Source organism: Ictidomys tridecemlineatus, chromosome 5 (assembly GCF_052094955.1).
Source record: "Ictidomys tridecemlineatus isolate mIctTri1 chromosome 5, mIctTri1.hap1, whole genome shotgun sequence".
Lineage (NCBI taxonomy): Eukaryota > Metazoa > Chordata > Mammalia > Rodentia > Sciuridae > Ictidomys > Ictidomys tridecemlineatus.
The window spans coordinates 49,362,702-49,374,632 of NC_135481.1; the positions used below are offsets into that span (position 1 = coordinate 49,362,702).

At 41.2% G+C, this 11,931-nt stretch overlaps 1 protein-coding gene and 1 pseudogene across 5 annotated transcripts in view; one reads left to right on the forward strand and one right to left on the reverse strand.

Moving 5' to 3' along the window:
- Nucleotides 1-392, reverse strand: part of Fermt2 (FERM domain containing kindlin 2) — a 78,781-nt gene extending 78,389 nt beyond the window's left edge. For 4 of the 5 annotated variants that reach the window (XM_005337972.5, XM_021735067.3, XM_013364108.4 and 1 more), the window contains exon 1: nt 253-392. The gene's annotated coding sequence lies outside the window, so the exon portion shown is untranslated. The remainder of the gene's footprint in view (nt 1-252) is intronic. The other variant, XM_078049917.1, reaches the window with a different exon arrangement.
- A 5,019-nt stretch (nt 393-5,411) lies between these two features.
- LOC144377784 (pantothenate kinase 3 pseudogene) lies at nt 5,412-6,925 on the forward strand (annotated as a pseudogene).
- Nucleotides 6,926-11,931: the final 5,006 nt, after the last annotated feature.

Here is an 11,931-nt window from a genome sequence, read left to right on the forward strand (position 1 = left end):
GGGAGCGAGGGCAGCGGGACAGGCTGTCGACTGCACTCGGCGCCGGCGCCCGCGCCCCTGCCCTGCCCGGCCCCCGACGACCCCGGCGCCACCCAACCGCCCACCCCACACGGCTCCCGCCTAGCGGACCGCAGCGGCTTCACCTGCCGCCTGCCGGCCTGCAGCACCTCGGCCGGGGAAAACGCCGCCTGGGGCTGCGCACTCCTTTCCCCACCCGCGCTCCCTCGGAGCCCACCCGAGCCGGCCCCTCACCTTGCAGTCCTCGCGCTCCTCACCCGGGCTGGCGCGGCAGCAGGCGCGGGGGCGGCGGCTAACGGGGCGGCGGCGTCCGCCTTACGCTCCTCAGCCAGCGAAGCGCTGCCTCCCGGCCCGAGCTGCTAATGGAGTCCCGTCGTGGCTGCCCCTCGCCAGGCTCCCCGCGCTCCACCCCTCTCTCCCCGCCCCTCAGCTCAGTCCAGCACGGGCTGGGCGCGCCTGCCCCTCCTCCGCCGTTGCGCAGAGCAGCCCAGGGCCGCTCGCCGGCCTCACGCCCTCCGCCGCCCTCCCTGCGGCCGCCCTTCGGGAGGGGTCTGCGAGGACTCGGGGGACGGGCTGGGCGGCGGCGCGCGCCACGGGGTGGGAGCTGCGCGGGGGAGGCGGGGGGCGCCAGCGGCGGCAATCTCAGCCCTGCGGAGTGCTGCCCTTTTATGGAAATAAGGACCCAGCGCAGGGACTGAATCCAACATCCGGGCTCTCAGCTGCGGGACCTGAGGAGGGGGAGCGAGGGGAGCGCCGGCGGCCTCCTCCAGGGCGCGGGTGGGCGGCTGGCGCGTCTTTTCGCGCGCGGGGTCCAGGCAGGAGGGGGCCCGGGGCAGTGTGTCTGTACTTCCAGCGGGAGGAGGGGGCTTGTCCGTGAGAAAGAGCCACAGGAAATTCCCAGGGCAAAGTCATTTTCGGGGAATAAAGTCCTCCCGCCCCTTCCCCACGCCTGGAGTGAGTCCAAAAGTCTCGGGGCGGCCAGAGGTGCTGCACCCCGGGAGTTGGAGAGAGGAGTTTGGGATTATGAACTTTAAAAGGTAAATGCCCAAGCCAACTCCATGAACATCTCACAAAAGAATGAGAAAACCCAGAGGGAGGTGAAGTACAAAAATTGCTTTGCTAGCAATGACTGGGCCCAATCAGCAACTCCTACGGGACTCCCAGAAGTTTGCCTGCATTCTTAACCCATTCGGAGGGAATCTCCAACCAGATGCGAGTCAAATAATTTCTTCGACGCTCTTATTTGAGGGGAGAAAAGCCCTGGGTGCTGTGGGTTTTACTTAGAAATCTCTTCCCCAGCCTTTCCAGCTGACAGTAGGTATTTGTGCATTGTTATCTTCAATTTAGATCCAAAAATCTTAAGGTCCTCAGCCACACCTTGAAGGAATTTTAATAGCTCTGGAACGGTGCCCACCAATACGGGGAAGAAAAAACTACCTGTTGAAGACTGACTAGTGATGGAGAAAGGTCCTTCAGCTTCCCACTTTACTTCCACTCCCCCTACTGTCACAACCCTCTGTTGAGGGTACTATTTAAAAACAGCGGGTTGGGGGGGGGGACCCTTTGCTCCAAATGCTCCGGAGGCAGGAAAGGAATTCCACAAACAAAACCCTTTTAACAAAAGATACAAAACCCCAATTTTAAAAGGCCTTTTTGAGTTGTCTCAAATACTTGGAAGGAGAATCCCCCATGCAAATGACCCTTTGTTTATCAATGCACCTGGGAAAGAAGAGTAGAGACTCAAGAAAGGGGTGGGACTCATAATGGAATGAAAGCAAGGACTTGTAGTCAGATGCCAGAGGTTTGGCGTGTGCGTGCCCTCATACACACACACACACACACACACACACACACACACACAAATAGGGGAAACCACTTTAGTGATTTTAGCCAGTCATCATGGAGAAACTGATGCCTTCTCTCTAACCATACCACTCTCCAATTATTTCTACTCAGGAATGTTCCATTCACTTGGAAACAATATGAATGTCCAGGCAGGAAAGAGTGTTTATGTAATAAATTATGGTGTAGAAAATATATAGGGAAATGTTTTTTTAATAAAAGAGAATTGCTTGCTAGGATAAGAACCGTACAAAACTGTACACGTAGCTGTAAAACCAAGAGCTTACCTGTTTTTAAATAAGCAGAGAAAAAGACTGGAAGAAAATACACCAAAATGTTTATCTAGGTGTTGAGATCATGGGAGATTTTTTTCCCTTCTATCCTTTGTACAAATTCAAAAACTCTGCATCTAGAAATTTTCTATCACCATCAATAATTGTATCCAGTATCACAATTTTTGTGCATTACATTACATTCACAATGATGGACATGATGCATAGAGCAACTACTGGACTCTTGGCCAGAATTTCCAGAGGTTCCCTTTTCTGTTTTTTAGTATTCCTGAATAAAACTTGAGTTTTTTGAGAATAGGAACTGCAAAGTCTTTGCATTGTCCACAAATTTACAAATAGCTGGGTACAAAGAAAATGGAAAATGTGTACCAGTTAACACAAATGTCAAAGAATCAGTAGGAGCAAGTTTATCTGGTGTCCACCGTGGGACCAGCATGCTGGCTTCATACAAGAGGTTCATAGCATAGAAGTTAACTAGTGAGATCAAAATAAACACACAAAACTCAATTTACCTTTTTCTTTGACCAGGTCTGAGACGGCTCTCCCTCGGGCTCCTGCCTTGAGCCACCTGGCGGGGCAGCTAGGTTACACAAAAGACTATCAGGAGAGAGAAGGAGAGCATGCCAGGGAGTGGCTTTTTATTGGGGAACAAGAAATTCAGGGGAAAATTCCATCCAATGAAGGTCGAGGGGGACAGCATTCCAAGGTCAGGGTCAGTGATTGTTCTCAGGGTCAATGGTCAGTCACACTCCAACATGAGGGTGGGGATTAGGTTCGGATTAATTCTGACACAGTTTAGCCAGAACGCCTCACATCCAATCAGGGAGATGCCCAATCACTGGTGGAGATATCTCATTATTGGGGAGAATTCCACTTTTTAAATTCACCTGTTTTTTTAAATAAATTTCCTCGCCTTATGCCCAAAAGATTTATGGCAATGTATAAGGATGAGATAGCAAACATTCTAAGTGGCACAAAACAAGAAAAAGGTCAAGGGATGGATGGAGGTTTGGGGCTTAGGAGAGTAGGATAGAGATTTGAAATGGAACTAGGTATGAGCCTAAGAATTATACCTTAATGATCTGTGTTCCAGTAAGCTCCTGGTAACTGCAGCTTCTTAAACATGCCTTTATAGAAACAAAAATATCTATGTCCTTTCTGAATATTGCCTTTCCCTTGACAAAGTCACTGAAGTTAACTGTCATGGCTCAGAAGCCAGTTTTAAGAATCAGTTTTCACAATATGGTCATTTTCTTACTTTCCAGTAAGAGTTACTTTCTAAACATCCCTCTACCTTAGTGCCTACTACTCTACTCTTCTTTTATTTATTTATTTATTTTTTTAGTTGTAGGTGGGCATAATACCTTTTTATTTTATTTATGTGGTGCTGAGGATTGAACTCAGGGCTTCACACATAAGAGAGGCATGCTCTACCGCTGAGCCCCAGCCCCAACCCCTACTACCCTACTCTTCTATCATTAAAGTACTTCTACAGAATGAATGTTTCTACAAGTAGTGATGGGGGTTTACCATTGCAAATAACTGCTCTATTTCTTATTATTTGAACTAGCTCAATTATACCTTTAGAAGAGACTTTATTAGTTGTGATGTCAGCAGGATACATAAGCAATGTGATACACAGGGACTTAGAGACCCAAGTGAAGTCCCACTGGAGAAATAATTAGATTAGCATGGGTGTGGCTGGGCTTTTCAAATTACTACTTGCTTTGAGCATTAAAGAGGAGCCAGTCTCAAGTCTCTGAAACTAGGAATTTTTTTTTTCTATTTTATCTAGTAAGGTCTTCAAGTACATTTCTTAAATGTTTACCTCCACCTAACATTTCAAATGCATTTAAATGTAGAATCTTATCTGAAATCCCCCACTAGAAAAACTCTAAGACATGCAATAATTGTGGTACTTACATCATACTGAAAAGTAGCCGAGAACTCCAGTGTTTGGAAGAACAGTTCAAGCATTGAAAGCAGCAATATCCAAATAAGGTCCCAAGCACTGGACTTAGATTTAGACCAAATGATACCTCACAGATCTGCCGTCAAATGCAGCCCTAGGGCTTGCTGATCCTCAATTTGACTTCAGTTTTTTTCTGGATTCTACTTATGCTGTGCTTTAAAATGTTTCTTTCTAAAAGATTAATACAAAATACAATCACTGGGTTTGAAAGAAGGAGAGAGGTTGGAGGTAGGAGAAAAATAAGACAAGTTTTGTATAAGTATGAATGTGGGGGGGCACTAAAAATTTGATATGAAGTCAGCGAAATGAAATATAATGAGTTATTCCTGTCAAGCACCAGGTGAGCAGAATTCTTTCTTTGTTTTGGGGACTGCCAAAAATGGAACACACCAATGAAGCTACCAAGGAGGCAGAAATCAAGGGGAGTGGGGTATGAACTAAGAATGTGATGGAAGGCTTCAGAGCCAGTTTTGATAGAAAGGGTTGGTCCCTGTAAAAAAGCAAAAACAACAACAAAAAAATAAGACTGATGAATCGAGAAACAAGGAAGATTTGGTCAGCATAGGTCTGTTTTCACACATATCAAGAGAAGGACTCTGAGATAACAATGAAATCTCTGCTTCAAGGGGAAAGAAACACACTGCTTATATTTACTACTTTAGTCACAGAAAGGTTTTTATTTAAAAAATCATGTAGGGTGGTACCTTTTTGTAAGTTTAAACACCAGGATATCTTGTGAAATAGTCTGAACCTTGACAAAAATGTGAAATGTTCACACACTCTCATAACAACATGGTAATTAATTGTACTTAGCGGTGTTGGACACTGAGATAAATATTTAGATGTGTAACATATACGGTGAGCTCTTAAGGAACATCTGTCTAATGCAGAAGGCTTATATTTAAAACCTCAGAAAGGATATCTACATACAAAAAGTGAAATGAAAAAAAAAAGTGAAATGAGACCACTACCTCACACCTTATACAAAAATTTTCTAACAATGGGTAAGACTATAACATTCTTAGAAGAAAACAGGACTAAACAAGACTTTACAACCTTGGATTAGACAGTGGCTTCTTAGATAAGACATCAAAGCATAGGCAACAACAACCATAACAATAACAACAACAAAAAAAACTAAAAAGCTAGTTAAATTGAATTTCATAAAACAAAATTATGTCATATGTCAAGTGATGGCATAAAAATGTGAAAAAACCCTCAGAATCAGAAAAAAATATTTGCAAATCATAAATATTTTAAGAGGTTTTTATCTAGAATATATAAAGTTCTATTACAAGTTTACCAAAACAAAATCAATTAAAAATGGTCAAAGACTATAAGTAGACAATTCTCCAAAGAAGATATATGAATGGCCAATAAGCACATAAAAAGATGTTCATCAGAGGAACCTGCCAGGCCTCGCAGTGTGGCCCTGCCAGCTCCCAAGTTGCCACTGCTCTTCCCCAGTTCCGGACCCCAGGCTTCCTCTTGCCCCTCAGGCCGAGGCCATGAAGATCAAGGATGCCATGAAACCCTCTTTCCCATGGTTTGCCATGGACATTGGGGGAACTCTAGTAAAACTCTCATATTTGAACCTATTGATATCACACCAGAGAAAATTGAGAGCTTAAAAAGTATTTGGAAATATTTGACTTCTAATGTAGCATATGGATCCACTGGCATTTGGGATGTATACCTTGAACTGAAGAAATCAACACTTTTTGGCGGAAGAGGGAACTTGCACTTTATCAGATTTCCAATCTGCCTACTTTTATCCAAATGGGAAGAGACAAAAACTTATCCACATTACAAATGGTGCTGTGTGCTACACTACAGGAGGTGGTGCTTACAAGTTTGAAAAAGATTTTCGCACAATTGGAAACTTCCACCTGCACAAACTGGATGAATTTGACTGCCTTGTAAAGGGCTTGTTTTATATAGATTCTGTCAGTTTCAATGGACAAGCAGAGTGCTATTATTTTGCTAATGCCTCAGAACCTGAGCGATGCCAAAAAGATGCCTTTTAACCTGGATGATCCCTATCCATTGCTGGTGGTGAACATTGGTTCAGGAGTCAGTATTTTAGCAATCCACTCCAAAGATAACTATGAACGAGTGACTGGGACAAGCCTTTTCTTTCTTATGCAGTTTACTGACTGGCTGTGAAAGTTTTGAAGAGGGCTTTGAAATGGCATCCAAAGACAACAGACCCAAGCTGACAAACTGGTCCGTGATATTTATGGAGGAGATTATGAAAGATTTGGTCTACCAGGTTGGATTGTCATGTCTAGTTTTGGAAATATGATTTATAAGGAGAATCGAGAATCTGTTAGTAAAGAAGTTCTGGCATACTTTAGTCGCTATCACCAATAATATTGGCTCTGTGGCACGAATGTGCGCTGTAAATGAGAAAATAAACAGAGTTGTCTTTGTTGGAAACTTTTTACGTGTCAATACTCTGTCAATGAAACTTTTGGCATATGCACTGGATTACTGGTCCAAAGGTCAATTGAAAGCATTGTTTCTAGAACATGAGGGATACTTTGGAGCAATTGGTGCACTTCTTGGGCTGCCAAACTTAAGCTGAAGCATCAGAAATTTTTCTGCTAATGAATGTCATCCAAGAGGAACTAAAACCAGAGGCATTGTAACTGCATTATTTGTCCTTGGGAACCAAAGGATAAAAGAATTTCACTATTCCTGTTAATTTTAAATGTCAGAATGGAAAGCTCATGAATGCCATATTAAAAGAGAGAGCTCTGCAGCATGAAGTATTGTTGAAGTGTTTTCTCTTCTGTATATAGCCAGTGTTCTTTAAATGCAATTTAGCCTAATTATTGAGCTTCCTCTTAGAAAGATTTTCTATTTATTTTATGTAGCCAGCATTGTAGTGCTATATGCTCAAGACATGAATCTTAAAGTCTCAGAAATGTTTCACTTATGAAAAATAATTATTTTGAATATTTGTTTTGAATCTGTTTTATGCATTTTGATGACTAGTGAGCAGACAGTAATATACCCAGTATGAAAATTTATTGTAATGGCAATCAGAGATGATGATTTTATGTGATTTTAGAAGTGTTAAGGAGATATTAATTATTGTAGTTTTTCTAACACATCTTCCTCAAAAATGCATGTTCTATGTGATCTTTGCCCAGAAGTATAACTTTCCTCAAATGTCATTTATTTAACTAAAATACTATCATTATATGTTACCCTGAATTTCAGAATGAATCTTGGAAAATGCACCTGTCTGGTGACATCACACTTTCTGTGTTTTTAATTTAATCAATATATTGAAATGTTTGTATCTTTAAATTGAAAGTTTACTTATTTTGGAATCTGATGAAGTACTTAGACTATTCAAATGGAATATGATTTGAGTGAATCAATAGTTCTGTGCTGTTTTTACCACTAAATTATCATGTCCAAAGTTAACACATTGCTTATTTAATATGAACCATGAAAGCTAAAGATTTTATTCTATTACAAACAACAACAGAATCATATTTATTCTAAATGGGTGTTTTCAAATGTTGGGAGTCTGAGACAGTATTGCAGAATTATAAAAGAATCTGTGTTTCCTACATTTGGTAATAAAAGCAATTGTAGTTTAAATTTTAAAAAAAAAGATGTTCATCATTAGTCATCAGGGAAATGCAAATTAAAGCCCAATGAGGTAACACTTTATACACACAAGAATAACCATAACATAACAAAAAAGATAACAATATTAAGTGCTAACTAATATCTGGAGAAATGACAACTCTTCTACATTGCTGCAAAATATTGGTTGCTTGAAAAACAGTTTGGCAGTTTCTCGAAAAGTTAACATGGGGTTACCATGTGCTATGGTCTGAATATATGTCCCTGCCAAATTCATATGTTGAAATCCTATACTCCAAGGTGGTGGTATTAAGAGGTGGGCTTTTGGGGGGTTGGGGTTGTGTCCAGGAGAAGGAAAAAATGCCAAGGAATGGCTGGGGGTGGGAGGGGGGAAGGGGAGTGAATATAGAGCGAGGTCATATGAGGGAGGACTGAGGTGAGACTCTGAGTTGAAAACTTCAGAGCCTTTTGAAAGTTGGTACATATCACCAAAACAATATTCAAATAAACTTAATCTGGTAAAAATATGCATGACTTATCAACAGAGGCAAGGTGTAAAATTCAGGAGATTGGTTTGGAATCCATTCAAGTGACTTAGATGTGAGAAAAATATCTTGTGGCTTTAATTTAAAAAAAAAAAATAGGGAGTGGGGTGAGAGGGTGGGGGTGTGGGTGTGGAGGAGATTTCTGTGTAGTTCTGATGTTCCAGATGCTGTGTGGGCACTTTAAATGTTCCTGAAGATAACCCTGAGGATTTTGGTTTTTTTTAATTAAATTACTATCTTTATTTAATGGAAGTTAACTGATGGTTATCTGGTTGTGTAATTTCTAGGCCTCACAGCTGACATGTGGAAGAACTGAAATTTGAATTTAGGTCAAAAAAAAAAAAACCAATGTCAGAGATGTTTTAAGGTTTTCACATTTAGGTGATTAAAGAACCGTGGAGCCACTGAACTGGGAAATGAATGTACAGATGTTGAGAGCAACTGATTTGGGGGTTAGGGAAAGATGAGGAGTTTCTATAAAGAAGTGTGGAACTTGGGGTGAAAACATTATAACCAGAGGGGAAATTTAGAGAGCAATTAGGTAAATAAGCCCATCAGGCTTGAGAGAACAGGTCACCCAGAAAAATTCTTAACAGAGAGAGAGCCTTAATGAATGGTTTGATCCTCCAAGGGAGGCTGATTCTTGGGTAACTGCTCCCCAAAGGCAGAAAGGTAGAAGCAGGAAGAGGAGTCATCCAAGGTTAACAGAGAAGAAAGGATCAGAGCTGGGAAAAAAAAAAAAATCTGGTTAGTTCAGTATCCAGCAAGCCAAAAAAACAAAAAACAAAGAAGTCATTTCAAGAAAAGGTGGTTAGCAGTATCAAATGATGCAGAAAAGTTCAGGAGAGAATAATGACTGGCAAAAGTCACTGTTAACCTTGAAGGAGACAGTTCTAGAATTGACTGAACAGGTTTCAAGGAGTTAAAGAAGAAAAGGGGAAGTTTGCTGGAAAAGGAAAGTATGAAATAAGATTTGTAAATTGGAGGTACAGCAGAAACAAAGATGCTTTTTCAAAACAACGGTGATGTGAGCGTGAATAAAGACTCAGGAAAATATAAAGAGAAAATGGTTGCTTAAGATCAAATCCAAGATCTCTCACTAAGATAATCCCAAATATTCAGCAGGAGATGGGAGTATTCCTTGCCAAAGTAGAAGAAATACACACGGATCTGCAAGGATAGGATTAGGTTTTTGGAAGGCTCTGACCATCTTAAAATAGTGGAAAGGCACAGCTGGATAGAGAAAATCCGTACATACACATATTTATACAAATACTGTGGATGTTAGTCAAGGAGAGGGTGGGGCTGATTGAGTTATTGTGCTGCTCTGATGGATGCCCTCCAGGAGGTCAGCTCTGAGCAGGATGTAACAAAGGAAGGATGTGATTGAGAGATTATCTCAGTACATCCAGGACAGAGAAATTCAGAGCCCAATAAGGGAAAACTAGTGGCAATAGCAGAGATGTGATTTTGCCCAGCCTAAGGGTGCTTCTGGGGATGTGGATATTAGCTGGACTGGGGGCCAGTATGGCCAGCACTTGGGACAAGAGGCCAGTCCCCATACCTGCCTTCATCCTACAACAAAACAGAAGCTCCACTTTGATCCAAGTTGGCTTGTTTGTAAACCAGCTAGGCTCCTCCCTGATTTCAGGGTTACTCATTGTCTAGTTGGTTCCTTCCAGTCTTGGGTGGCTGTTAAATTGCTGACTCCCAACCTCCATCCTGAGGAATGACCTCCACTCTCTGTACTTTTCATTACAATGTTCTCTCCCAAAGCATAAACCCTTTGTTCTTCCTAAGTCAAGAGTTGCAGTTCCACTAAAAGAGACAAACAAGAAAGTCACCTACAATTTCAATTGCCCTGGGGCCTAACTCAGTCCAGTTTGGAAGGACAGAGGTGTTCTTCTCTGCTAGGTCTTAAGAAGGTGCTCTGAGGGGACAGAGACCTGACCAACAGCTGAACATTGCCATCTGGTGCCTGGGAGGTGTCACTGTAAACCATTTCCCTTCCTTGAATTAGATTTCAACAAATAACTAAGAACTTAGTAAGCAAATGGAAAAAGTGTACCTGCAACTATTAAAATATGAAATGTAAATTCAACAATAACCTGTATTATCCTTGAAGCCCTTATACGAAGTGAAATAAGGCAGTCACAAAAATCAAATTCTGTATGAGTCCACTTATATGAGGTACTTAGAGTAGTCAAAATATAGAAATGGAAAGTAGATGGTGGTTTCCAGGGACCCTGGGGAACAGGTAATGGGTTGTTATTGTTTCATAGGTATAGAGTTTCAGTTTTACAAGATTAGAAGAGTTATAGATATGAATAATGGTGATAGTTGCACCATTTTATGAGTGCATGTAAATGACACTGAATTGTAGACTTAAAAATTGTTAAGGTGACAAATTTCATGTTATATACATTTCACCCCAGTAAACAATTTTAGAAAAAACTAAGTTTTTCACTTTTGGATCTTAACTTCTCTGCCCTCTTGAAGGTAACCTGTTTCCACGTGATCAATTCTTTCTGCTTCACCTAGTTTTCCCTTGCTTCCAGATCATTCCCTTCACCATATATAAACAGACTCTACCATCTCTCATTTAAATACAGAAAGAAAAAACATCTCTCTTGATCACATATATATTTATCTACTATCCATTTATTGCTAATGGTCTTCTTAAACACAAAACCATTCAAATGAGATGCTTATGTAATATCTCTATTTTTAAAATTCTAAATAACTTAAAACTCATCCTCAATTTGGTCTTGGAAGGAAAAAAGAATATTCAGCCCCAAATATGCCTCTTTGGCTTAATAGTTATTAGTTGAAGGCAATGAAGAAGCAGCAAAGAGAAGGAAAGTTCTCTCCATCTAATCCTGTTTCTGAGATACTATATAAATTCTCATTTACTGGAGATGACTCTAGGCTTTTTTTTTTTTTTTTAGCTTAGATTTAGCACCAGAGAAATCTGCAATGGCATTTGCTCCATTAATTTTTTCACCCATATATTTATCTTCCCACAGTTTTCCACGCTTGGAAGCCTGAAGCTGCTTCCCTTTGTCCCATCATTTCTCTACAGTCTGTTTGTTTTTGCATTGGTAGGGATTGAACCCAGTGCCTCAGACACGCCAGGCAAGCATTCTACCACTGAGCTACACCCCAGCCCTACCGTTGGTTGTTCTTTGTTGAAGATGCTGTATAAGTCATAGTTCTGAGCTCCACCATGCTTGGCGTTGTTATTCCATGAAGGCTTCTCCCACATGATGGGTAGTGCATACATTAATGAAATTGCTTGTTTTTCTCTTGTTAATCTGTCTTTTGTTATAGCTTTCACAGCTAAGAACTATAAGGGATTAAGGAAAACTTATTTTACCTCCCTGACACTCCTTTTCTACTGTTGGACGGAAACTGTTTTAATATCACCAGTGACCTTATGTTGCAAAATAAATGGTGCCTTTCCCAGACTCCTCTTCAGCCTTTTTTACATATGTGTCTTGTCTCTCTCTTCCTAAATGCATGTTCCTCTCGGAATCAGGACATTTCCATCTCCTTGGGTTTTCTTCCCCCATTTTTTCATTCTCTCCCCTTTTCCAGACTTCTTTGCTGACTCCTCCTCTAGCTGAACTCTAAATTCAGCTTGCTATAGAGCTGT